Genomic DNA, 5,927 nt, shown 5'->3' with positions numbered 1-5,927 from the left:
ATTCTGTCGCCGTGCTCAAAGCCTGCGATAAAAGCTATGCATTAAGACGAATATCTAAGCAAATGACCTTGGACGTTTGACGCGGAGCGCCATCTGTTTATGAATCAATGTAGGTTGCCAAGCTACGGTAAGTTACATAATATTTCCGCTAGATCTAGCATTTAGCAATTTATTTTGCAGAGGTGGGCAGAGTAATAATAAACAGAGACTACTTGTTTTTCTTTTCGAATTAATTAAATAAAATAAATATGTACATAGAATACTTTTTTATTTTATCCCCTTTTAACCCGTATTTTATGTATGTCCCGTATTATATGTATCTCGAATACGGCTCAAACGATTTTCATGATATTTGGAGCGGGGGAGGTTTCAGGGGAGAAGACGCGGAGATGAATGTTTCATTTTTTGCCACTGAAATAGAAGTCTTTCAGCTTTTTCTACATTTTTGTTTCCCAGAATTCCTCATCACGATGGATTATTTCCGTTTTAACTGGAAAGTTTTTGCCAGACTATATACCAAAAATGCATTTTTTGCTTCTGGTTACATGAAGCTGGCCCTTTATTTGGTAGAACCATGCGTGGTTTTTATTTATTACAAAAAAATAAAAACCATATAGAAGTGCAATCCATATAGAAGTCTTTCAGCTTTTTCTCCATTTTTGTTTCCAAGAATTCCTCATCACGATAGATTATTTCCGTTGTAACTGGAATGTTTTTGGAAGACCATATACCAAAAATGCATTTTTTGCTTCTGGTTACATGAAGCTGGCCCTTTATTTGGTAGAACCATGCGTGGTTTTTATTTGTTACAAAAAAATAAAAACCATATAGAAGTGCAATCCATATAGAAGTCTTTCAGCTTTTTCTCCATTTTTGTTTCCCAGAATTCCTCATCACGATAGATTATTTCCGTTTTAACTGGAATGTTTTTGGAAGACCATATACCAAAAATGCATTTTTTGCTTCTGGTTACATGAAGCTGGCCCTGTATTTGGTAGAACCATGCGTGGTTTTTATTCATTTGTAACCCGCCTTTGGTTTTTTTTATAAAACGTTAATTGTTTATCATTTATGGCTTTTTCTACACCAACATTGTAACAACATTTTGGGCACTTTATTTCTACTATAGTGTCGTCATCTACAGTGCCATCTGGGGTTGCTCCAAAATATTGGACTTCCGGATATTGGACAGGACAGGAATTTTTGTATTCGAGTAAATTTGAGAATTATTAAGTTATTTTTTTTTTCCTTTTGGGCAATGGGGCTTGTTGGCTTGAATGGTGGGGGACTAATTTTCTTTTTTCTGACTTTTTTTCATTTTTTCTTGTAACAGTCTCTGTTATATACTGTGGGTCCCTAATAGGTATTTTTCTCGGATATCTAGGATCCACTAATTCAGGCAGCTGATTGTGCTGACAAAAAAAAAATACTACTACTCCCTCCAGTCTGGCTTTTTGTTTTTAATATAATCAATAATTAATATTTACGTTAAAAGATAATAATAATATTTCTTACTGGACATTTGAATCCGTGTTATCATTAATCTGATGTAATGACTCTTCTAAATTTTGTCCTTCGGTTGCATTAATTTCAACTATCCTACCTTGGATCCTACAGGATTACAAAAATAAAAATTTTGTGAATAAAAACAATTTGAAAATCAATGCATTGTCTGATGCGTATACACATGAAGGTATATTAAATGATGATGAAATGTATTTTGCGCTGTAGCTAATAGTGAACAATATCGCGTAACAACGGTCCGGCGCATTATAGCACGAAAGTAAATTTCGCTAGTCCCAAAAATGTTTTTGATGATTATTGATTACTTAAAAATTAATACAATTCTAATATTTCCTTTAGTTAATCTTTTATATAGTGTGTGATTGTAGTAGTGCAAGTTATTGAATGATAGTAACTCAATAAGTGTAACAGATATTTGTTGAAAAACCCAGAAAAATTCATAATTTCGAAAAATTAAACTATAGAGTCAAAATAAATGAATCGTGTTTTCCGTTAGGCAAGTATCAGATAAATATACAATCATTAAATAAATCTCAATTTCATTTGTGTTTCATCGTCTTCCGGGATCGTAATACTTATTAGAAAACACAGCAAAAAAAGGGAGCTCGGTCTTAATGCCAAATTACAGCTTTGTAAGTCCTATAGTCTTTGAGCAAGACTGCGGACAGACAGACAGACAGACGGACAGACCGAAATTATAAGGGTTCCTTGTTGACTACAGAACCCTAAAAATTTCATTAAAAGTATTTTTTTAAAATTTTACGGCTTCCTTTAACAATACTGAACCTTCCCTGAAGCTATGGCATATTATCTCCATGTATGGCAAACATTTTTTAAACATCCTATAGTTATGTAGGTATAATAGTGTAACAGTAAAAAATAATTGTTTGAAGTCTCTGTGATAAACTATTCTGTATGCTATACATTTACGTAACAATTTACATTACAATGTCCGATAAATAATAGACTGTTGTAAATGCATCTGATGATCACATGATCATAATATTATTTTTCACTTTTACAAAATCGAAAAGTGCAAACTGTTAAAACTTAAAGCCGGTAAATTGTCAAAGTGAGACTAATCAAAAGAAGAGCACGCACTGCTTGTGCCGTGTGCGCGGAACGGCAACGCCGCGCTCCGTTGTACATATCTCGAGTTGACAACGACGCATTCTGTAACTAATTTACGCCTGTTAAATTTTATGAGCAAATGCTTTACTACATTTACTAGTGGAGTTTGATTTACAGTAGGCACTAAAGAGTTTGATGATAAAACTTCTATTTTGCAATACTGTTTATCGCAAATGGTTCGCGATCAACAAGATAAAAAATAAAGAAACATGTATGCAAAGATTCATTATAAACGGATTAGCTAAACCAAAAAAAAAACCCATCCTAAAATATACATCTTACGCGATTTAAAAATATATTTTCTGATAACTGAATAAAGATCACCAAAAATATCGTTCACGACAATATATTTCAAGATACACTTTCTAATTACACAAAACTTCTGTATTTCCCGATCTGTAATTTAGCTGTAAAACATCGCCAAAAAGACGTCTAAAACGCATTTTGCTTTACTATTCACCTTAAACAATTTAAAGGCGAGAATTATTATCATCCTATCATATTGACTTGAAAAGTTACATTGCCCAGTAACCATTACCAATTAATTGATGTGTCATCATGACACAATAGTTCTAGAATTGTTTGAGTAGACTCGTCCTGGATGTGATTCAGCCATTTTGCCTAAATTATTGACGGTAACCGACAATAGAGACGGTAGCGTAACAAAAGTAATGACGTCATAGTTTGAGTTTAAAATTTGTCGTGAGGAATAACACGACGAAGTTAACATGCACCTTGTTATAAGGAAACTCTATGGGAGCAGGTTTTTTTTATGAAATAAGGGGGCAAACGAGCAAACGGGTCACCTGATGGAAAGCAACTTCCGTCGCCCATGGACACTCGCAGCATCAGAAGAGCTGTAAGTGCGTTGCCGGCCTTTTAAGAGGGAATAGGGTAATAGGGGAGGGTAAGGAAGGGCATAGGGTAGGGGTTGGGCCTCCGGTAAACTCACTTACTCGGCGAAACACAGCGCAAGCGCTGTTTCACGCCGGTTTTCTGTGATAACGTGGTATTTCTCCGGTCGAGCAGGCCCATTCGTTTCAAAGCATGGCTCTCCCAGGTACGAAATTAATTTCTACCTAAGTTAAGATAGGGTAGCTAGCTCTCTGAATAACTTCTGTTCAGATTGTTCTTCTTTCATCAGAACAAGAACAAAAGTTATTGTGACTTTGATTGAGACAATCCTAAAAAATAATTGAATTTAAAAGTAACTAGCTGTCCCGGCAAATGTTTTTATGCCATAAAATTATTTTCCCTGTTTTCCTGCTTTTCTCTTGAAGTTTTTTCTGATTTTTGTTTCTATAGACCTCACGGAGTCCGATACCTTTCCAACGAATGCAATACCGTGGAAATCGGTTCGTGCATTTTGGAGTCATAGCGTCAGGAAGGAAAACCCGACTTATTTTTATGTACTAGGTAACACTAAAGCTGGTTTTAGACTACGCTATTATAATTATAATAGCAAACAGTATCCTACCAAAAACATACCTGTTAAAATGGAGCCAAGTTCCTATCGGGTAATTTTTGGCCTAAAAAAAGAGTTAAAATCCAATCCAATACCAAGTCCAAATTTAGAAGTATTATGGGTCATACTGTTGATGAAAATGATTACGATCGCTGAAGTTTATCTAAACATTTTGTATAAATTAAAGATAGCAATCTCGGAATCGGCTCCAACGATTTTCATGAAATTTAGTATATAGGGGGTTTCGGGGGCGATAAATCTAGCTAGGAATCATTCAGCTAGGAATCATTCTTATAAAATATCATTTTATACGTGTTTTATCGAATACCTAGCGAAGCTCGGTCAAATAGCTATAGTTTGTGCATTTTAAGATGATATGGGTGACAGTTTTCATGTTCCTTGCTACGGGTTTTTTTACAATAAAACAAAAAATCTAAATGTAATAAATTATATTCCATCTACAAAAACAAATGTTTCCTATAATTGTAAATGAATAAAAACGAAAAGTTGCTAAATGCTAACCTATTAATATAAAATTATAAATATTGACTGTGAAAAATTATTGTTACGAAAACATTTGAAAAATGTCTGATGCATGAAACGGAACTTATGTCAATAGAGATTGACTCTGTTGAATCGAAATCAAATCGATAAAAAGGGGCGGCCATCTTAATTCGCCGGCACCACTGAAATGTCAGTACGAAATCGATAATTTCTATTGCAATTCCTTTACGAAGTGATTCGATACTTTTAAATTATCGATTAATTTTAGTTAGGTAACTTCCCTACTATTGTCAATTATAATGTGTCATGCATATCATCATAAAACGCACAAACTATAGTAAGTATTTTAAAAATACTGAAAACAAAATAAAAGTAATATTTGAAGGGGGGCTGTCAATTCCTATACAAAAACACATTTCAGCCTATTTTTGCCGTAGAGCAAAAATAAGCTGAAAAATAGACGCCCTTCGTGCGCTAGTCCGACTCGTACTTGACCGATTTTTATTGATTACGCAGGGGAAAACGCTGTATGCGTACTCCAGGTTGGGAATGTGCTTCAGTGAGGTTGCAGCACTCCGGGAGTAAGTGGGGGACTGGCTGGCTGGCTGACTGAAACGCAATACTCACCTAATAACCACTTGTGATTTGCCATCAGCCGTATACGGTGGAGTGTCCAGGATTTGTCGAACATAGGACCACCCTCGACCACAGATTTTTATAGCATTATCCAAACCAAACTTGGATATACAAAAGGAGCCATGCTCTAAACCGCAGCAGTAGCTGGAACACGATGGCGTGGTACAATTGAAAACGTAAGTGGAAGAAGTGGGTAACTAGCAGTTTCAAATTTTGTTTTATTTGCAAAAATGATTTGCAATAAAAAAATATATTGTATATTATTTATATTTCCGGTCCCAAGCCTTTTGTAAATGCAAAAGAACGAACATTTTCAAAAATGTTCCCACTTCTTCCATTTACGTCCCACACTCAAGTGACGTAAGTATGTCACACAGTACGTGTAATTACACATACAATTTTCCGGAAATTTTCATTTGTAGATCCACATCCAGATATAAACATAACAACTCATAATTGATATAAAAGACGTGAGTGGAACAACTAGATTACTAACATTTTATAACATAAGGATAATTACTCATTTTTCCCATAAAATTCTATCAAACTTTGTAACTTACCTACATGATAGTTACATCATCATCTAGCTTTATTTTTTCTTTTTTTTTATGAAAGAAGGGGGCAAACGAGCAAACGGGTCACCTGATGGAAAGCAACTTCCGTCGCC

Source organism: Aricia agestis, chromosome 14 (genome assembly GCF_905147365.1).
Source record: "Aricia agestis chromosome 14, ilAriAges1.1, whole genome shotgun sequence".
Classification (NCBI taxonomy): domain Eukaryota; kingdom Metazoa; phylum Arthropoda; class Insecta; order Lepidoptera; family Lycaenidae; genus Aricia; species Aricia agestis.
This window is presented reverse-complemented; position numbering follows the sequence as displayed.